At 38.4% G+C, this 23,586-nt stretch overlaps 1 protein-coding gene across 2 annotated transcripts in view; it reads right to left on the bottom strand.

The window, feature by feature from the left end:
- The window catches only part of MEIS1 (Meis homeobox 1), a 138,258-nt gene that overhangs the window by 36,459 nt on the left and 78,213 nt on the right, over positions 1-23,586 (bottom strand). The window lies entirely within an intron of this gene.

The following is a 23,586-nucleotide window of genomic DNA, read 5'->3' as shown; positions in this document are numbered from 1 at the left end:
ACAATCAGAATTCTTTAACACACAGACATTATCAATTCAACATATGCCAAATAGCAGAGCACCCAGATCTGAAGTTAAGATTCAAATGCAATTTACCTTTACTAAGCTAATTTTCATGAAAACTCTTTTCCCTTTATCCATTGTAGTCTAAGCTATTTAATTTTCTCTATTCTGTGTACCATGCACTTCAGTTTTTAATTTCAGAGATTATTCAGCACTATATTTTATCTTGGTTAACAACAAAACTCTTATCTTGCAATCAAACTAAAGGGAATTTCCCGTTAAGAAGAAAAACAAAATCTAAAAACTTTAAATTGTTTTAGTGATCAGATTACCTTTATCTTTATGAACCTTCTTAAGCAAACCCTTTCCAACTCCCGAAAGCATTTATTGACATGAATTCACTGTCTGTCTCCAGAGTGGATTATAGACAAGGGAAGAGTCTTAGTAAAAATTTGGGCAGATCCAGCATATTTGTTTCCCAAAGTACGCTTTCCTTGTTAAATCTAACCGGGCTGGGGGCAGGGATGCTGGCACAGATGTGGACTTATTTCTGCAGGGTTATCACAAATGTTCATGGAACATCTTAGATGAGTGGGAGAAGGCTGGACCTGTCACCAACAAGACTGTGAGATAAGTTGGCAAAAATAAAGTTACGTCATCAAAGTTAACTTGAAGAATAGCTTGGGCTTTTTTTTAAGACTTTGAGAAGGGTGATCCCTTATATTTCTATATAGCTTTACATTTTCAAAGAGGTTTTGTTATATTTTGCCAAGTTTGAACCTCACAATTACTAGTGAAGTTAGAACAGGTAATGTTGCCCTCATTCTATAGAAGAGAAAACAGAATTCGGAAGTTATACAGGGTTATACAAGTTATACAGGGTTACGTGGCTGGGAAGTTGCTGGCCCTAAGGCCTCCTACTTCTTTATCTAGTTGTCTTTACACTCTACTGAAGCTCAAAGTTTATCTTGTTAATGATAAAATAAAAAGCTGTAGCTTCATCTGTCAGAAACCTACTGTGAGTTAGTTGACCCAGCCTCTGTTTTAATGTGTAAACATGTACGGCCCAGGATGAAACAAAGAACTAAATTAAAACTTAAGCTAAAATCAAACAAAACCATCACCTTTTAAATTAGCTGCCATAATTCCTAACAAACTTATATACATAATATTACTGGTAATGCCAAAAAGTCTTAAATAGTGTCATTTGCCCCTTCTAAAACACGCTCTGGGAAAGAAGTGTCCTTAGCCAGTGAGGACTGATTCGTTTGCTCCTCTTTGAAACAACTAGATATAATTTTGCTTAATTTAATGTGTTCTTCTTTGCCATTCCACTTGTGACTTAAGGTTGCTAATTACAAAAAGAAGGGGCTAGTTTTCCCCCTTCCTAAGTGAGTTCGTAAGAGAACTTAGGCCTATGTGGAGAGTCACCAGCCCGTTTAGCCCAGGAGTATGGTCGTGAAGTCCATTCATGCTTCAGTGATGTGGTTACACATTTACAAATGGCAAATCTAAAGGAAAACATTTTAAAAGGTTTTTTGTTTTTTTTTTTTTTTTTTTTTTTTTTGAGACAGAGTCTCACTCTGTTGCCCAGGCTGGAGCGCAGTGGTACAATCTCGGCTCACTGCAACCTCTGCCTCCTAGGTTCAAGCAATCCTCCTGTGTCCCAAGTAGCTGGGACTACAAGCATGCTCCACTATGACCGGCTATTTTTTGTATTTTGAGTAGAGACGGGATTTCATCATGTTGGACAGGCTGGTCTCAAACCCCTGACCTTGTGATGTGCCCACCTTGGCCTTCCAAAGTGCTGGGATTGCAGGTGTGAGCCACTGCGCCCGGTCAAAAAATTGATTTTAAGAGGTCCAGCTTGGTGTATCAATTAGTTAGATAATTAAAGTTAAGCCCTTAGAACCCACAGTAACTGTATGACCTTGATCAACATTCAGTTCTCCAAGCCTTGCTTCCTCATTGGTAAAATGAGGATAACCACGCTGGTGGCAGTCAAATGAGACAACATGCATCAAATTGCTTAGCATAGTGTCTGGCATACATTTAGAGACTAGTAAACAGTAGCTGAATCTGAGATGACTCTTAAGGTTGGGCTAATCTATGTAAAAATACATAAAATACAGACAGTTCTCAATTTGCAGGGAAGAAGATATGACTAGATGATAATTCTACATTTATTTTTACTGTTAAAATAGGTTTTAATGTTTTCTTGTAATTCTCTTTATTTGGACAAACTTGCTTCCAAGATCTCTGAAGGCAGGACAACTTCATGGGTGTGCTGCCTGTGAGTGACGCAGGGACCCCCTCACAGACGGGCCCCATACTTGGCTTAAGGTACTGCTGTCGCCATCTTGAAATTTTTTTTAAGAAGCCCTGCACAGTTTTTGAGGAGAATTTACACATTCTCCACAAATTATGCAGTGGGTCCCATTAAAAGGAAAGGAGGCTATGTTTTCCCTATTAGATGTTTTATGCTTAGCTACAACTCCTCTTGAGTTTATTTGAACTTCACAGAAGTAAATAAATAATTACTAGGTTCTTACTTAAAGAGTGTTAAAAAAAAAGACACTATAAAAGCAAGAAACAGAGGTGACACTGACAGTATAGATGTGCTCAGGCCTCAGACAGATGAGCAAGGACACTTCAATGACCCTCCACTGGCCTTCAAGGGGGTCACACATTGCTGTAAGTGCCTAAATCGCCCTTGGGGACTGACTGAGGCACTGAGAAAATATTCTATATTATAAAGTCTATGGGGGAAAAATAATCAATAATAATCTGGATCCTTCAAGGTGTGAGGCTCATTCTGGCTCAGTGGACTTAGGAATGTTGAGAGCCTTTGTCTTTTGGTGGTTGGAAGTCAGAAGTGGCAATTCGCCCACCTTCCTTGGCAGGGGACGAACGCCACATTTGGCAGAAAAGTGTGCTCTCGAGAAAAGGGAGCAGAGGATCTTTTGGCCTGAGCTGCAGCTAGGATAGATCAAGAGTGAGAACTCGCCCTTGCATGCCAACCAAATGCTGCTGTAATTAAAAACAAACCTTTGGAAATAAAGTATTTGGAAATTATTTCAATCCTAGCACAGTCACAATACAAGCTCATCAATAGTTATAATTAATTCACTTGATTGCAGGATTTTGGATAAAAAAACAGTTGCCTTCTTTTTTAGCTCTCTTAAACAGAATTCTACTTTTTGTTAAAGGAGTGCCAGATAAATATATATATATATGTATATATGCATGCAGACTAAAGAGAGAAATATATGTCATGTCATACAGTTTCAGAAGCCTCCAGCACATTTGGATTCTGTAGCTCACATCAAACCTGCTAAGATGGCAACACCAATTTTTAAAAATGCAAAATTCCATCATTTTGATGATGCCAAATGATGAACCCGACTATTACATGCATATATTTTGTTTAATGGCTTCATTTATTTTAATAACAAAGGGAAACTAGATTTTACAGATGAAAGCTTTTTTTTTTTTTTTTTTCATGGCACCAAGGCAACTGGGATTTTAAAAATCTGTGATGTTAACCAATATGTGATAATGGATGCTCTCAGGGGCCCTATTTTATAACATTTTATGCAGTGGAAACCCACACTGAGTACTGCCAGAGTGTTTACCCCTATTTTAAGAAGGCACAATTGGGGTGTCAGAGGGCCTCGTGATTGTTCCATGTGTGTTTTTTTTTTTTCTCTCTCTCTGAAAGGATACATGTTCAGTAAAGTGTTGGCTGTGGAAATACTGCAGCAACAGAATTAACTCACTAAAGATTTATTATAAATGAGGGTGGAAAGTGCTGTTCATGTGATTTCAGGGATAAGAAAATAATTGCATAGACCTCTTTTTCCCTGTTCAAAAATCTGCCTACAGGGTTTAATATTTTGTAAAGAATCAAAAAAATAAATCACAGCAAGTAACTTCAGTTTAATTCTTGTTGGATTTCTCCATTATACCAACTATCTATGGTAAATTAGGAAACCAGAAACTCATCAAAACTAATTCCCATAGGAACAGAAGACACACCACCTCAGAAACTCCCTTTCAGCCACTAAAACTGGTTATAACTAGTTTCAGAAAAAAAGAAAGAAATACATGCAAAGGACATCTGGTCCACCCAAAATTATGGTTAAATGATGCAAACCAAAAGTCTGTGATGATTTTTTTTTTTAAACTGAGAGCCATACCTACCAAACTCTAGTATACAACAGATGGAACTTGCCAGCCACACATAGGCTGTTGAGTGATTTTACAGACACTATCTTGGCTCAAGATGGCAGCTCATGATTAATGGCTGCCGCATCCTTGGCCCTGCTGCAGTCAGGCCTGGGGTCTCATCCTGACACACAGGGCCTTCGTCTGCAGCCAATCAGCAGATGTAAGCACATAGGCCCTGTCAGGTTGACATATCATTCCTTCGACAATGTCAGCGAGTATTAATGTTCAATTATCTGTCCTAGAAATGACCCTCGCCTTTATGCATTGTGTGACCATTTGCGTGGCACTGCCAAAGACAAGGGCAGAAATGCCCGCAATACACCAGCTACCAGGGTGTTGGTTTTCCAACAGTGTCATGACATTGCCTACAGTACTGAATAGGAGACCAATTTTTGTTTTCTAATACATGTTTGAAGGACTACTGAGCCCTTTATTTATTTATGTCGCTACTTAGCTATTTTTCTGTGAGCATGTTTGCTTGTCTGTAGTCTTTCCTATTTAAACAGACAGATTTCACATGAGTCATCTGTGACTTGACGATCACACTGAGCTAGCTGTTCTTTGTATATGGTGATGAGTGTTCCTTATGTGTAGGGTACCGTTTTATTTCATGAAGCCAGGTGTATATAATTTACCATCACACCAAAATGACAACAGTAGACTCTTCTGGAGTAGTGTCAAGATCAATTCAACTACAACTTGTGAAGCTAAAGTAGTCTGTGCAAGCCAGTCATCTCTCCTTCCCATTGCTAAAAATAAGGCTTCCGGCAGAGGAAGGTTTTCCAGAACATATCTGAGATTGTTCGCCTGTTAACATGTACAGTTGCTCAGATATTTTACAATGCTGTGTGGATTTGTCCTAATTAAATCTAAAACTCCCCTTTTCTCTCAAATAACATGGCGAGAAAAAAAATTGATCTTAGCAGACAGCTGCATTTGCATGGTTTTTTTTTAACTCACATTTAAAGGTTATCAATAACAAGTTTGCAAACTTCTTATACAACGAGTGCTGAAAGATAATGTACAATAACTGCATGATAACTTCCTCCAAAACTGAGATAAAACCTTTAATGCAATCTTGAGTTCACTAACCTACATATGATAGTACAAACTTCAGTGACTCAGATTGGGGCTCAATGAATGTTCCCCGTGGTACTAGTGGTACTAATTTTTAAATTTATTTTCATTTTTTATTTATTTATTTTTTTGAGACGGAGTCTCGCTCTGTGGCCCAGGCTGGAGTGCAGTGGTGCGATCTCGGCTCACTGCAAGCTCCGCCTCCGGGGTTCACGCCATTCTCCTGCCTCAGCCTCCCAAGTAGCTGGGACTACAGGCGCCCGCCACCACTCCTGGCTAATTTTTTGTATTTTTAGTAGAGACGGGGTTTCACCGTGTTAGCCAGCATGGTCTCGATCTCCTGACCTCGTGATCCACCCGCCTTGGCCTCCCAAAGTGCTGGGATTACAGGCGTGAGCCACCGTGCCCGGCCCCGTGGTACTAATTTTTAAGGAATAGAAAATGGAATTATTTTCCTGTGGCAAACCACTAAGAATTCATTTATTACCTTCATTTTAACATGTGAAAAACAGATTGATTATGAAATGTGCCTGTGAAAAGTCTAGCCAGTCCTTGGTCACAGTGTGGTATCTAGTGCTACTTCTATATGTATTCTCAACTACAATCTGGAAGTCTTTTTATTTTTTCTTCTTTTCCTTTTCTTCTTTTTTTTTTTTTTTTTTTTTTTTTTTTTTTTTTTTTTTTTTTTTTTTCTTTGCCTACTGTATTCCCAAGAGCAATTTTTCCATATGACTTCCATTCTCCTCCAGCTCCTAATCCCACTTCTTGGACATTCATCAGTTAACTTTGCCTCCAGCCTGCTAAAAGATCCAGGAGGAGAATAGCAGCCTTCTTCATTTCTAAATTTCGCTGCCTTCTTCTTCTTTATTGCTACATTCTTACTCTAAGTCCCATCACCCTCCCCTCCACTGCCAGCTTACCCTTGATTCTTGCTTCATTACTCAGTCGCCCTCCACTTTGATCTTCAAAGGTCTCCATTGACTAAGTAAGTAGGCTGTGCATTAACAAATTGCATGGAACATAGTAGAAATTCCAGCAAAGATAGCTAAATTCAATTCTATGTGTAAACATATTCAAATATTCTTTCTCCTAAATATTAAACAAGAAAAGAAAAACCATGTCTTCTTGTTACCACTTCCTGAAGCTTCTGTCTAAAGTATATCCTTTAGTACATTTCCTTAAGTGACTGAAAAAGGATCTACCTTTGCTGCCTCCAATGCAGTATCATCATATGCCTCATAATGCAACTTCTTCTCTTTCAAATGCCTCAAACAGCTTAAAAAATTAGCCAGTGTGGTGGCACATGCCTATAGTCCCAGCTACTCAGGAGGCTGAGGCAAGAGGATTGCTTGAACCTGGGAGGTGGAGGCTGCAGTGAGCCAAGATTGCACTGCTGCACTCCAGACTGGGCAACAGACTGAGATGCTGTTTCTAAAAGAAATAATAATAAGAAGTAGATAAACAAATAAATGACAAAAGTCACTGATGATATCCTAACCTCTATATCAGGATCTTTTCCAGCCTTTCTACTTTATAAGGCTCCCAGAATTTGGTCATTTCTGTTTTGCAACTGTATTCATTGCTTTGGTCAATAAATAATATCAAGCATCTATAGTACAGCTCTGAAGATGTAGAGAGGAAAGATTAAATCCTGACCTCTAGATAGAAAGGCACAACATAAACAAACAGTCACTATGATAAGCACTCCCTATCAGAGTCTCATCAAGGTGCTGTAGACCTGGTGGCAGGGGCCACTTTCCCTCTCCTGGGAAAAACAACAAATGGCTTCCCCAAGCAGTGACAATTGCGATAAGATGTGAAGGATGTGGAGGAAAGTATCAAGTAGAGAAGGGGTTATGGAAGTACTGTATTTTAGATGAGGGAACAGCATGTAAGGTGCACAGAGGACAAGACCATGCAGCACTGATGGGGAGCTGTAAGCCTTCAGCTTGGCTACAGCATGACATGCATGGGGAATCTGTATGGAAATGGCGAGAGAGGTGCCAGGGCACTCAGGGCACCAGTGTCAGACCTCAAAGGGTCCTTGAATGGCATACCACGGATGTTTGTCTCATATCCTTTGGGTATGAGATGGGTAGGGAGATATTGAAGGATTTTAAGTAGGAGGAGACTTAGCCAAATTTTGTTTTAGAAAAACTGTGCCAAAATAAGGGATGGTTTATAAAGGATCAATGTCAGAGGCAGGAAGGCTGGGAAAGGAACTGAGAAAGCTGGAGATACAGAGGACTGACCTGTGGCAGTGGCAATAGAGCTAGGTGGCAGGAAGAATGGAGAAATGTTTAGGAGGGAGAATTGATGGGACTCAGGGATGAGCAACTGCCTGTGAAGGGGGAAGGAGAGGGGACCTTCCAGGATGACTCCTGGTTCTCATCTGAGTTGGAGTTTCTGGGTCTATGGTGATGTCATGAACTGAGATGACATTGACAGCAAGGAGAGCCAGTTTGGGAGCCATGATGGATTTAGTGTGGGGAATGGATTCCTTGACTTTTTTACCACTGTACCTTCCTTGCTGTTATTAGAATAATAAAGCACTGGAGCTGGAAGGGACCCAGGAATTAATTCATGCCACCTCTGTATTTGACAGAGACCTACCTGTCTGTTCCTCTCTCTTTCTCTAGGTTTTTCCTCCAAACAGCCTTCAGAAATAGTCACCCCCCAAATTCTATCTTTGGCCTCCTCCTTTTCTCTCTTGGCACTCTCTGGATCTATGACTCTATATACACCTCTAGTGTCTGTGGAGGTAACTGAATGAATGTTTCTATTTATGAGGTACAGATTTACCTCCAACATATCTTCTACTCATTCATTTCTTTGTACTCCCACAGCACAGTCTTCTTACCTAAGCTACTATAGTTGTCTCCTGACTGTTCTGTTCACTCCGGTTTTCTAAAAACTGTGCCAGAGATTAGATCCATGCCCTTTTCAAACATCATAGAACATTCTGAATGTACACGGTTCCTTGTACATAATAGGCCCTCAAAAAGCATTTGACTTTCTTGGAAAAAACTTTTAATGACCCCATTTACATTGCAATTCAAAGATAAGGTAGATGTGGCCTAAAGTTTTGCCATGATTTATGGTGGGTAAAATATCAAGCAGGTTTGAAAGTTGCTTTTTCCTGCAGTGTGGTGGGATTAAGTCATCATATCATAGAAACTATTCCAGCCATCTCTCCTCAAACCAAAAAGCATAAGGTATTCATAGATAAAGGCCCTAATGCCAGCATGATCCCTGTTTCCCCACAACACGCACACACACGTACACACACACACACACACACACACACACTTGCTTTTACTGCAATACAGGTATCAGAGCCACAGAGATCTCTAGGGACAGCGAAGGGGCTAAACAGGGGCCCCTAGTTCTGGTTGACCATAGAGCAGTTGTGACTGCTCTGGAATAACTGTGTCAAAGGCATGACTCTGATGAGGCTATGTGGACTTCTGCCTCCATTCTCATTAGTTCTAGTCAACTGTATGCAGGACAATTTCAAGAACAATAACAAGTCATAATTTTAAATGTCAGGGTATGGAAGTGGTAAGCTCCAGGAAGTTGAAATTTATGGCTCTGAGTTTTGTTTCCAGTCCCAACTTCGTTGTAAACTAAGATGGCTGTTAGATCTTTAACCTTTTCTGTCCCAGTTCCTTCATCTGTGAAATGGGGATACAGTTATTAACTGTAAGATCACATGTAAGTTGACTATTAAATGACAATTAATAATCTTTTAAAATAAAATAGGATACTTGCTTGCTGTCTGACTTTTAGAAATTCAAACGTATGCTATTTCATGCATGTATATTTGGCCTTTTTTTCCCTTGCAAAGGGAAAAAAGTTTCCTCACAGTTTTTTCAGTCTCTTTTGAACAAAGTGATGAATATTGCTGAGTGCTCATGGTATCTAGTCCAATATGAACATCTTTCAGGAAGTAAGTCCTGGGCACCTGTCATTTTGGTAATTGATGATGTTTTCACTTCAAGGTGTGGGCCAGAGACTCACAGGGCTCAATGGGAGAAGTAAATGAATTGACTTGACTATATCTCTTGCCCATCACTTCTGATACTGACAAATGCAGTTCAGTCTTATTAAGAGGGGGTAGCTATATGCATGTATAAATATGTATATATATGTTTGACAATGGTTAGGCAATGCCTTTATTTTATTTAGCAAATTAAAATGCTTGGTTTGTCATTTTAATTCTTTGTGAAAATTTGGTCTTCACTAAACTTACCATAAATTATAAATGCCTACACCCAAACAAAGAGTAGTCTACAATGCCATCAGAGGTCTGTCTCTCTTCGCTTCTTAATTTTGATTTCCAGCTCCCATGGCTTCCAGAAGAGAAAGCATGCAGGGGCACACACATACTGTATTTCAAATGGAGATTTTATGTAAGCTTATTTTTATAGTGATTCCAAGAGTCGCTGCTCTGCTTTTTATCTATGCAAACTGGAAATAAAGTAGGCACCCTGCCAGCTCCCTGACAGCAGGCCAGGCCCGGCCTGCCATGGGTGACTCGCACAATGACATCTAAGGGGTCCAGAAAAGAACCCTGACTAATGGCTTTTGGATTCCTTATGACCTTTGATCCTCAATGACTTAGACCAAAATAAATGACCTAATTTCAAGAAACTACATCTAGTATGTGAACTATAATGAGTTAGAAAATTTACCTGCTAAGCAATGATTAATAGGTATGCACTACTTATAATAATTCCTTAGATCTTAGCCACACTGGAGGAAATAGACTTTTCAGATACTCGCTTTTGAAAGCAAATTCACCTTCCTTCCAGGATGCTGTGAAATTTGAGAGTGACAGTGCCCATGGCAAATAAAGTACACAAGGCAGTGGGAATACAAAAGGATCTCCTGGAGCAGACATAAAGTTGGCAAGAAGTGTGAGGCACAAACGCAGTTCTCCCTCAAACATATGTGTTGTTTCTGCAGTAAGTGATTCTGTTACTTTCTTACTGACAAAGGCTACCTGATCTGCAGAGCCTCTGCAGGTGTCTGGGAGCTAGCACGCCACACATACTGCCCTCACTCTATGATAACTTCCATTGCTGCATATTGTCACCAGAGCACTGAAGCTATGAAGATGTTTCCTTGTGGTGGAGGTGAACCACAACTTTCTGTATCACGGGACCTTCAGAGCTACTTCTCCACTCACCCTGAACACATAAGTGTACTGTCAACCAGCCCAGAAGAAATAGTCTGTCTTTCTGCAGAGTCCTGGGTCTATCAGAAGCTTTCAGAGTACTTGAGGGATCCAATGAAAGTGCTTTGATATTCAAAAGGAACTTCTTATATGCTGAAAAAGCATTGAAAGTTGGCAGAGAAAAAATAAAACATTTTGTCAAACTAATATGATAAAAACAATGGGGTAAGCTTCAAAATCAGGGGGGCAAAATCAAAGTATAAAAATCAAAGATAGAGAAAAACAATCATCTTTCCATTTAAAATCTGTCATCCTGCTTGTGTACCTTAGATCCTTCCTATGCAAGGTGCAGTCTGTGGACCAGCAGCACCGGCAGCACTAGGAGCTTGCTGGAAATGCAGAATCTCAGGCCCCAGCCCTCTGAATCAGAATCTACATTTTAAAAAAAGATCCAGATAATTTAAATATTTAAATGCATGCCATAGCTTAAGGGGCACTGTTTTTGTTTGTTTGTTTGTTTGTTGTTTTTTTGTTTGTTTGTTTTTGAGACAAGGTCTTGTTCTGCTGCCCACGATGGAGTAGAGTGGAGTGATCTTGGCTCACTGCAACCTCCAAAGCGATTTTCCTGCTTCAGCCTCTTGAGTAGCTGGGACTACAAGCATGCCCCACCACACCAGGCTAAGTTTTGTATGTTTGTAGAGACAGGGTTTCACTATGTTGCCCAGGCTGGTCTTGAATTCCTGGGTTCAAGCAATCTGCCTGCCCTGGTCTCCCAAACTGCTGGGATTACACACATGAACCGCTGTGCTCAGCCAAGGAGCACTGTTTTTAAAGAAGCAAAGGAATTTTCAATTCTGTAGTAATTTTCGTTTTCTAGTTTTTCAGGTGATAGGCTTTCATTTTTTAAAGTTACTCGTTATGCCTCAGTTAAAGTTCCAAATGTATTCATTGTTAAATCACATGATACAAATTCAGAGAAATGTTGTAAATATTTGCATGCAATATTTGTGTAAAATATTTGTGTGAAAATAAAAAAAATTTAAAGGCTTCTATTTAGAACCTAAATAATCACTGTACTTCCTTTCATTATACCAACCTAGCAATGTTTCCAATGATATGACTTATCACAATATCACCTTTATTTTTTTAATTTTTAAAATTTTATATATTTATTCATTTTGAGACAGGGTCCCGCTGTGTCGCCCAGGCTGTAGTACAGTGGTGCAATCTTGGCTCACTGCAGCCTCAAACACCCGGGCTCAAGTGATCCTCCCACCTCCTCCCAAGTAGCTGGGACTACAGACATTAGCCACCATGCCTGGCCAATTTTTTAACTTTTTGTAGAGATGGGGTTTCACCATGTTTTCCAGGCTGGTTTTGAACTCCTGGGCTCAAGCAATCTTCCTTCCTCAGCCTCCCAAAGTTCTGGGACTACAGGCGACAGCCACTGCTCCCAGTCACAATATCACCTTTACATACTGATTTTCAAACCCCAGAGTCAGACTGGATCATGCCTGCTTTGTCACGATCAAGGAAAGTAGTTGAGCAATTATTGTCTAAGTTCAGGCAGCACAAGAAGGTAAACAGGACACTTCAAGCCAGCAAAACTCTTTTTCTCTCCAACAAAAGGCACCTTCTCCTCCAATGACCAGGATAATAACTCTAACCCTTCATTTTATTTCGATCATAAGAGCACATTTTGGTCTCTGACACGCAAGTACATTCGGCCTTGCTTTTCTCCTTGCCTTCCTATCTCTGGTAGTCAACAAATCAACATTTTGACTGTATTTAAATTATTTATCTTGAAATTGGTAATGAATTTTTAGAAATGGGAACAATGGGTGGAAAAACTAACATTCTGAGGGGCTACCAATAAGGTCTGCCTTCTCATTCTCAGAGGCTAACACCTACCACTTAGGACATCAGAATAGCTCTACCATTCCACACGCTACGACAGTCAACCTACGTGACATGTTACCCATGTTAGTTCAAATGTAAAATACAGCATTTGTAGCCCTGGAGATTAACTGAATTATAATGCCACATTTGAATGCTACTTTACAGATTTTTTCCAAAGACTCTGAGCATCTACTCCTTAATTAAATTTAATTTGGTTTCCACATACAGTGCTATTGAGCATATTCACTTCAACATACACGTCAGCTCAAAATACATCATCTTCACCTTCCAACTACAGTGTTATGAAGATGTTTCCTTGTGGGAACATTCAAAACTGATTTATGGTGCTATTGCAACAACTAAGCAACTAATCTTCCAGTATAAATGTAACACGTAAGAACAACCTAACTGAAACATATAAATTCCGCATATACTTAAAAATATTATTGTCTGTAATTTAATATAGGAGAATGTTTCTAAGCCTACAACCTTGCATGCAGAAGCAGTTTTTCAAGCATTAATACTTAAATGGGTCACAGACACCACATCTGTCATTCTGTCCTGAAGTCTATGAGGCAAAACCAAGACTATGCTGGCCTATTGATTTTTCTAGCATTTGCTTTAATTTACTTAACCATTGAGAAATCCATCAGTACATAAAGGGCAACTGTCCATTACTGCCTCATTTGCAGACATTCTTTCCCCTCGTTTTTGGTAAATATTTCCCTGAAATTGCTATGTGTTTACAGTGTAAAAACGAATTAGGAAAGTGCTCACACCTGTTTCTGTTCAGTAACTGCTGCACCGAGGTATATGTAACGTGCTTAAAGATAGAATAAATATCTAGACATTATTACATCTGTGTGCAAAGGGTGGTAAATTAGATCCTAATTACATTAACAGGGATTCTGCCTCCCAGCTTAAATTTTACATGAGCACTCTGCAAAAATCCAAAAGCTCTGCTGTGGTTTCTTTATGAGCTGGTGATTACAGCTACTTCCTATGCGGTCACTAAATATTCTGTTTACAAATAAATGAAGAAGCTTTGAGCCGACTTGCCAGAGTAATAATCTATTTTTTTCTCCCCCTCCCTCTTCCCAACAAACCCTCGCCACATATGCATGGCAACAGTCAGAAGCCCTGGCTTCATCTAATTACTCCGTCACATAATTTCACAAATTGCCTTGTCACTGGGGAGCCAAGTGCAAAACATGCTCACAGTGGGATTTCAGGCAGCAGCTTTCATTTACTACTCATTGCTTGTTCAATTAAACACGAAAACACCAGTTGTGTGAAAGAAGTCAGAAAGAATGCCTGCCAATGAGCCAGACACGTATATCTCCTATTTACCATTTCATCAAATACATCGTTGGCAACAGGCATCTCCAACAGGAGGATCCCCTCGCCTGGCCCACTGTTGTCTCAATGGAGCTGCCACAATAGAACCATAACCAAAAGGCTAAGAGCAAAGGGGCTTCTCTAAAATGTAAACTTCCTCATCTATCAATACGAAATATGGGCACGTAGTAACAGATTTGATATTCTCGAGCCCCTCCATTCTTTACCCTTTCTGCTCTATGACGTGCCTGCCATGATCCTCACATAAGAACCTGTATTTGTATTAGATGAATGATGCTAAGCCCTTTGAAGGTATAAACAGCATGCCATATTTCTATTCTGGCTAGAAAGAAGGAACCAAATTCCACTAATCTTTAAAAGTTATCCAACGGAAAGATCATCAATCAAGTTCGTACAGTATTAGGCATTTTCCTTTTAAGTATTAATGCCTTGCATGTTTCTGAAACACATCAAGATAAATGCTCACCCATCGCATTACGGATGTGGGTGGAAGAAAAATATTGTACAATGGGTGACATTACTAGAGGGAGTGAACCTGAGGTTACACTCCTGGAAGCTGACATTTTTATATCAACAACTAAACACAGCCACTGGTAATTAAAGGTATTGCTTTGCAACTCAGGAGCCAGCAGGGTCAGGTACCATTTTACATCACAAGCCAGTCCTTTCTGCATGTAGATTTGCCAGCATTATCTGCACAGGGAGAAGGAGACATTAGCAGCAGCTGTCTCTCTGCTTTTACACTGAAAATTCTATTCATACAGACAGGTGGAGTAATTTAAAAGCCAATGTGGTACAATTTCGATGTGACTAATGTCACTGCCTACTAAAATGCCACCATTACCACTGTTTATGGAAACATTACTAAAATTACATTTTATTCATAAGAATTTTAGGGTTCTGGTTATTACTAGCTTTAAAATGATCAGACCTCGGTGTCATACCCCAGAGCGGCAGCTTAATTCTCCTGGCTTTAGCAGCCTTCTTTGCTGAGAAATGACAGTTGGATTGTAGTTTCAAGAGTAATCGGGCTTCATAAGCAGTTTCCTCTATCTCCATAAAGCAAATTAAAGACATAGCTCTTTGGCATCCTGGCCACGTGACAGGCAAGAAAAAAAATCTTCAAGGAGCTAAATTCTGTATTAGAAGGTTTAGTTAGGATTTGCATGAGGAAAGATTCTTCACCTCCCAAAGCACTATCACAGACATTGTTAGTAATAGACATGGATAGAGAATTACGTATTTCTGTAAGGAAGGAGGAGCAGGTAAACAATGTTTAAAATCTCAAATTCCAAAAACGCAAAAATTACCAAGATTGTCACAAAATATCAACAGCTGTAGCTTTCTTTGCCTTTTATATGGTCCAATATCTGTAGAAAAAGATTCCAGATAGGGAAGGACCGTCCTTGACCTTTAGTTACTAATAACCAGCAGATTGCATTATGAAGTTTTATGCCAAGCCCTCTGGCTCATATTTTTATTTTTTAAAAATACTAATTTGCTAGCTTGTGGAATGAGATTATATCTTTGAACTCCCACAATGCGATTTGATTTGCTGTGTGTTTGAGAGGCAGCGTGGTGGAAAGCACATGGAAATTCAAGTCAGGAGATCCTGGTTCAAGCTCAGCCAGTTTCTCGCTTTTGATCTTGAGAAAAATAATTAACTTCTCTAAACTTCATTTTTGTCATCCTGCCCACTTCACAGGATTGTCTTATGAATCCAGTGTATAGGAAAATATTAAACAATAACACACCACATACATACGTATTACATTTTTATTTAGCATTGTGATAAATTTTTTTCCTTCAGCTGTTAAAAGGATGGAAATAATCCAATGTCAAAATAGCCAAGCAATCAATAGCTGAATTTTTAAAAATATAATAAAAGTCACATTATGCAGACAGGAGAATATTTTATTTTATTTTTTCAATGAATTCATTTTGTGATGTTCTTCCCCCTTGAAGTTGGGAAACTGGCTTTTCTTTAAATAATAGATAAGAATTTTTTCTAAACTTCTATAAACTGCAACAGAAATGACCTTGATCTTTCACAGGATGAGTGTTCATGTTAAAAACAAAACAAAACAAAACAAAAAAACTATACCTGCTGGTCTCTGGACATCCCAAAAACTTCCCAGGGTACCAAATTCTCAGGATAATCTGTGCCATGTGGCAAATGAGAGCACTTGGGTACTGCAAGGATGCCAGCAACAACAGTAATTGTAGAAACAGATAAAAACTGACCATAGATGATCAAGAAATGAAATGCAAAGACAGCTACAAGGTTAAATTAATATATATCACCCCATTTTTTAAGATATCATGCCAACAGGACATTTAAATTCAAGCAGTTACCAAGACCTACTTCAGAATATTTCTAAAAACATAAAATGAAGTCATTTCTATCTCATTTAAATACCAACTAATTTAGGATGTTGGCCTTCATCACGTCAAGTTATTTAAGGTCTACCTTTTCTTTACATAGAGGAATACGTTTCATCTTGGGACCTGTGCTCACTGGGCTATAATTTGCTGAGTGAAGGCATTTTGCAATGGCAAGGAAAAACAAGGACTAAAAAGTCTTTAAAATGTTAGAAGGTTGCCTAGAATAACCCTTTCAGCTACACCTTGCTCCTGGAGGCGCTCCATTGGCCCACCAAGAAAAAGATGCCTTATCTGCGTTCTTGAGTGCACTCTCTGGCTCTTGATGCAGTGAAGTGACTATCAAGTCCACAGAGGACAAGTTGCCCACACTCCGGACTCTGCACAAGGACGAGCAAGCATACTGAAGTGAAAGCACTCACACATCAGGAGCAATCATTTTGATGTGGATCTACACAATCCCTATCATTACTGCCTTGGAGCATCAATCAAATACTTTTTTGCTACCACAGGACTTTCAGTCTATCAAAGGTAAGCTTGGGTCATGGCCCAGAGTGTTTTGTGAGCTGAGCAACAGACCATTGCAACGTGGTCTCCACTACTTGGTTGCCCTCTGACATGGACCTACATCAGTAGAAGAAGAAAAATTAGAACCTTGGACATGGCTACTTAGGGGATTAAAAGATGTAAAATGGATTAGTTTTCCCTACTAAAATTCACAGATGGCAGAGGTAGAACATACATGAGCAGACAGTATACTCACACGTTAGCATGAGAAACAGATATGATGTGGATGTTCCCAGTTAGGTCCTAGGATCCTAAATTCCATGACATGTAGATTTACTTCTACTGGCAAAACCACCAACCAACGAAAACAAAACAATCCAAAACACTGGAATCTTTTATCAAATAAATCCATCTGATTTTCCTGCTGTCAAACCTTCATATTTTAAGGCAAGGTATCTTCACTAGGAATCTTAAACATGGAGAAAGAAAGAACCAAACTTGTATAAAATTCCTAGGGGTTGGATTGAGTTAGTTAAAAAAATGTACACACACTCACATGTATACGTGTGGTACTCCAATTTTAATCTGAAAGATAAATTGAGTTGCATATTCAGTGAGCAAGGTTGATATTTTATCTTTAAAAAATATATCATCACTACTTAAAATAAAAAGAAGACATGATATTGATACATGCTTCCAAGTATAAATGGCTGGCTAGTGTTCAAACAGTTATGTGCATCAGTAACAACTTAACAAATTGTAAAAAGTCCATGGGCACTTTTGTTTTACACATAATCTTTTATTTAATCAGCCCAATTAAGAATATATCAGAAAACTAAACTATTGTGTACCTGTATATTAACCTTGGAAACAAAAGAAAAATTTTAGAATGATCTGACAAATTGCCAGCCAGACTCTACAAAAGTCTCTTACAGTGAAACAACCATTGGTGAAATGAATAAACCACTTATTTCACTGCACACAAAAATCACACTCATACTCTGAAAGTAACATAGACTCTCAGACAGAGGTCGTGTGCTCAGAAGGGCTATATACCTGGATAAATAGGCAATTTTAAAGTTGGACTTTTGATTTTGCTTTTGATTGTTTTCCCCCATGCCTCCTCATCAACTGACTGTAATTACCCCAGGTCAGAGGTGCATAACTACGAGTGGGGAAGAAAGGCCCAGGCAAGGGGAAGGAGGTACAGAGAAGGCTGGGAGAAAGCTTTGCCAGGTCACTAATGGCCTCTGGGGCAACAACGTGGAGAACAGGCTGATGCTTCTCCTTTGATCTTCTAATTCACAATGATCATTAGTATTAACTCCGATTCTTCTGGGTGAAGAATTCCAGCTGTAGCCTTTTCAGTTTACCTGACCTAAGAAAATTCATCACCCATCCCATTAGGATTTCAATAACCATCTAAGAAAAAGAAAAAGGCAGTTGCCCCAGAATCTGGAAACCACCCGCTTCATTATTAAAACAGAGTTTATATGATGTATCTCACAGAAGAATTAGGGCATTCCAATATTCCCTTCAAGTAATTAAATAATCGACTCCATTTGCCTCCCCAAACCAATGACCCCCACTTGAGTGAAAAATAGTTAGAGTCCTTATCTAGTCAAAGTTGAAATATGCTATCTTCAAAGTAGCAGAGATCTTGTAAAATTCAGATAAAGGATTTTATCATCCAAGCCTGGGTTAGTTTCAGCAAAGCCTAGCTTTGGTCAGAGGTGAAGGTGAATGGCAGTTACATCATGTAAAGGAAAAAGTAGAAACTATGAAAATATTCTTTTGTATGTAAGAGAGCTAATTTTTGATAGGGTACATGGACATCTGCAAGGAAAAACAAATCTTCTCACACCTTCATAACTAGTTTTTAAGGCTCTTAATTTAATGATCTGTCTGCAGATAACACGTAATGAAGAAGGAATCAAAGTTACCTGCTATCTCCACAAACCACCTCCCTTGGCTCAGGCACATGACAATTAAGGTAGATTAGGATTAGTTTGAAGAAGAAAGTGCCTTTCTCAAATACTTTGTATTACCCTGATGAACAGTTAGGGCAAGAATGTGAGAATATAGTTGTCCTGCCCCACCACCTTCTCAGAACTCCCCCTAGATCTTTCAGGATAGGTTGTTGAAGGATGCTGGCTGGTAAGGCTTAGAATGAATATTCACTGTTCAAACTGGCAGGGTACAGAGGCGGGCAATAGAAAGAGAAATAGAAATGGGAGGAGAGCAGAAAATTCCATCTACTGCCTGCCCATGTGCCTACCTATAAGTACTGCTATCTTTTCCTAACTTTGATCAACAGAATGGATTATCCAGATACCAATTAGATGTACTTTTTCATTGTAATAATTCACAGTGTTTAGAGAATAATTCTTCCAAAATGGCAAGGAGAGATATGACACTAAGATGACTCCAACAGATCTTGTTACTAAAAGCGAAACCAATGGAACAACATCTGTCTCTTCTAGAGCATTCAATTCCCAATTCAATTCCATTTACTCCGTCCTTAGAGTGGCGGACCCGCAGGGCACTTTTCATCTAATAGTGTTACTATGGAAACGCTATTCTCAACCTGGAAGATTCTACAACCTCTCGCATTGGCTTTATCCACAATGAGAGGAAAGTCTTATAAATCAGAAATCAAGACATAAATTTGGCCCCCCCCCACACACACACAAATTTTCCAGGCTAGAAGTGCACACATACACAAAGAAGAAAGAAAAGAAAGAAAGAAAGAAAGAAAGAAAGAAAGAAAGAAAGAAAGAAAGAAAGAAAGAAAGAAAGAAAGAAAGAAAGAAAGAAAGAGAGAGAGAGAAAGAAAGAAAGAAAAAAAGAAAAAAAGGAAAGAAGGAAGGAGAGAAAGAAAGAAAGAAAGAAAGAAAGAAAGAAAGAAAGAAAGAAAGAAAGAAAGAAAGAAAGAAAGAAAGAGAAAGAAAGAGAGAAACAAAAACACTTGGCACATAAGTGTGTCTAACTTAGAAGCAAAGTTTGTCTCTATGGTAAGGCTTAACCAGATGGAATCCTCAGGATGGTGAATGGATGGGGAGTAGGAGAGAGTGTGGATGAAAATCAGTTCACCGTCAGGATCACCACCCTGACTGGTCAATGCCGGATATTGACCTGTGAATGCTTGCTTCACCTGAATCTGTAAGTATGCTTTCTAACTACCTCCCTTCTCCCTAACTTTCAGTATTCCTGGAAACACAGGAGCTCCATGCAGGAAAATACAGTCACTGCATATTTTAAATGAGAACCACATTAACCGCTTTTCTATTTAGATTATACTTTAGACTATAATATGATAGGGTTGGAAAACAAAAAAGAAAAGAGACCCTTGATTTTTACCTTAAACGTGGCATGTATTCTTTTTCTTCATTTTCGCTAAGCCAACACTATGTAGCAAAAGAACTGATAATATGCAAAACACATCCAGCTTAAGCACTATGATGTCACAGACTATGTTTACAGTTGGAATAATGCCTTCAAGAAGGAAAAAGAAATCTTGATATGACATATGCCCCTGAACTGATTGTGAATACACAGTGACTCATATGCAAATATTAAGCACGTTTTAATTGTTTGCAATAATTTATCTTCAGGCAAATGTAAGTATTTCTATTAATAAATGCCTTTATTTTCTTTCTAATTCTCTCTTATTATTTAAATCCTGTCAGTCATTCTCTTCAATTCCAGGGAATAGTTTCTTTTAAGAGACCCTCTCTACTTATCAACTGGCAAAACGCTCAACTAAGTTTAAGCTGGGAATTTACTTCACTGAAATTTCCTCTTACCCCATAATCACCAAAGTTTAAAACTCGTTTCCTTTTTCTTTTATTGTTTTCATTATATATAAGTATGTCCAGTTTAGCTTGCTAGAGACTGTGAGCCCAAGAATGAGGCTTTAGTTCTCTCTTTGGAATAGTAAAATGTGCTACTGATTAAACCTACCTGTGGATAACTACAGACCGCCACATTTTTCTTCTCATGTAGCTGGGTTACAAATCCAGAAACTTGGTTTTTGTTTTGTTGTGTTTTGTTTTTTAATTCAGGGCCTATTCTACTTTTCTAACACAGAAATGCTTTAAAGCCCTTTCAAGGGCAGATTTTTTTCGCTGAATAAACCCAATGAAAGAATTGATCCATTTATTTTAAAAAGAAATAGCAATTTACTTTTAAAAGGTGTAGGAGGTTTTCAAATATGTCTTTGGACATTTAAAAAAAGATCAGTTTACAATTTACTAATAAATTGGTATTACTATTGTTTTAATTAGCCAGAATTTCAGTGACTTTTTTATATCTAGCAAGATTTCAGAAAGGATTTCCTAGATAAGTTGAATTAATCATATAGCACTGATGTGACCATTTAAAATTTGTACAGTCTTCCTAATGAATTGTGCATCCCTAAAGACCTCTCAGAACTTGAAATAAAGTCAGTAAAGAATTAGTACTGAGATGTCAGTGGTTACTTACATTTAGACAAACAACAACAAAACTCTCTTTAGATTCTATAGGTTTTAAAAATAGAATTTATTAAAATTAGCTCCTTACTATAAATATTACTAAGCGGCCTATGCATTCCTTCAAGAAGGATTACAAAACAAGGGTAATGGGTGTTCCTTGTAACTGGAGGTCTATTTGCTCTTGCAATTAGAGAAGAGGGAAGGAATCTTTTTCACTGGGGGAAGGAAAGATGAAAAATTTAAACATAGCTCCTAACTTTGCTCTTCAGATGATGTATAATGTTATAAGAACAATTAGCTATTTAATGAGGGTTGTCACTAATCAATATTTTTGTATGAGCAGATGGCATTGGAGTAGGTAATGGGGGTAGAAATACCCAATGGAAACCACAAGGTAACACCTGTAAACATTCACAGAAAGCTGGGGAAACATGGATGAATGGGCTTCCCCTTCCAGGGCAGTGGCACAGGCCAGCAAAGACCTCAAAACTGAAGACTACTATTCAGACCTCAAGAAAGCAGACAGTTCATGAATAATTTCGATTACAATTGCCCCAGTAACAAACACATAGTCCATATAAGCAATGCAATGCATGTAAAATCATGAGGGCTGTTAGAAAGTTTATTTTGGTTTTTTGTTTGTTTGTTTGTTTGTTTGTTTCAAGAAGATAATGTAGCTCTCTGCAAAGGTCTTCACAAGGGTACAACCTAGAAAAAACAGGAAAACTAGTGGCTGCATAAAATAACTTGCTCCTCTCTCTCCTGATTCTGTCTGAACCAATATTTGATTATATTTTATTCAGGGGCACCTCAGCTTCAAGTAAAGCCAAAACTCCTTTGCAGATTGAGATGGGGGCTAAAGAAATCTATTCATTGTTTCTGTTAGTCTAGGAAATAGAAATTGTTTGGTTGTGACTTTAGGGTCAACCTGATTTTGTCCACCACACCAATTCATTCCACAGAGCAAGTTAGCTGGTTAGCTCTGGAGATAAAATATCAGCATCATTGCATCAGCATCATTGTACTGCACCTTTGACCAACTGCCACTTCTTATCTAAATGTCATTCATTCATTTTTCAAGATATGCCCTCAAGACCTGAGTCCTCTTTCCCCCAGTTCATTAGTGATTGATAATCCTCAGTGGGGAACTTGCAGGAGTCAGATCTTGAAATACCTACACACATGCAACAGGTGTCAGATAAGTAATGGTGCCTGAATCAGATTTTAGGTAAACCTAATATGATGTTAAAATCAAAACAGCTTGAACAAACTAAATCTTCAACTAATTTCCAGCATAGCCAAGCCCTAAAGTTTACTCAAAAAGTGTAGTGTAATCTAGTTACTGTTTGGAATTATGATAGATGGAAGAGAAGGGAGGAAACTTTTTTTAAATTTAATTTAATTTAATTTTTTTTAGCTATTCCTGCTGCTCTCAGTTTTTATCTTATTCACTGATGCTGGAAAATCTGGATTATTTCATACCCTTGAGTATTATTAGAGGCACAGCCTCTATCCAGAGGAGCAGAACAAACATGACCTTCAGACATCCCCTGAGTTTCTCTCTCTGTACCCGTAAAACTCACTGAGGAACATGGCTTTGAAAGTGGGCCTGGGTATGAAGGTAAACAGGCTCTGCATCTGTTTATGACAATGCAGGATTAACTTTAATATTTAAGGAAAAAATGACTTTAGGAAAAGCAAGCTAAAACAAAAATTGTATCATAAAATATTTTCTCCTGATATTAAAAAACAACTCTCAAGAGTTTTTAACATTTATCCATCTATGTAACTTTGCTACAACCTGTCTAAATTCATTCTTTGTCTCTAATATTGAAATTCCCCTGGTCAACAATTTTGTTGATTTTTAAAATATTATTTTATCCACAAATCTTCATTGTGTCTTCTTCTTTAAATCAGTATGCACTTGCAAAATTATCCACCAAAATATTATTCTTATAAATATTTTGAACATGAAATTCATTCAGAACAATAACCAAACAAAACAAATCCCCCAGTGGCATAAAGCCCCAAATCTCCAGTTTCTCACATCTCCAGGAGAATTCCTGCAGTGAAAAACAGCAATACTTGCACAGACAATATAAACTGTTACTCTGCTTGAAAAGTCACAAGGGACTACACAGGAAGAGCTGACTCTATATTGCTGTTTTCCTTTACAGTTCTAAATACAGGGACAACTTTCACTGTGGAGCTCTGACTTACATGAATGTTTTGTAATGGAAGCCAGTGCATTCAAACCATTTAAAAGCAAATTATGTGATCATGTTGCCATTGCAACATGATTTGAATTTTTGTGGACCATTTGTTATAAAGGTCCACTAAAGCATCAGAAGATGTTAAGTCTCTCTTTAGGGTTTGTCTTACTTTCTTCTTGGTAGGAGATGGTTCTGAGCACTTAAGGGTCACATTTAGAAAAGCAACATCATGAATATACATTCTTAAAATCACAAGTGCACA

This window comes from Chlorocebus sabaeus, chromosome 14 (assembly GCF_047675955.1).
Source record: "Chlorocebus sabaeus isolate Y175 chromosome 14, mChlSab1.0.hap1, whole genome shotgun sequence".
Taxonomy (NCBI): domain Eukaryota; kingdom Metazoa; phylum Chordata; class Mammalia; order Primates; family Cercopithecidae; genus Chlorocebus; species Chlorocebus sabaeus.
Note: the sequence above shows the minus strand (reverse complement) of the source record. Positions and strands in the feature narration are given on the sequence as shown.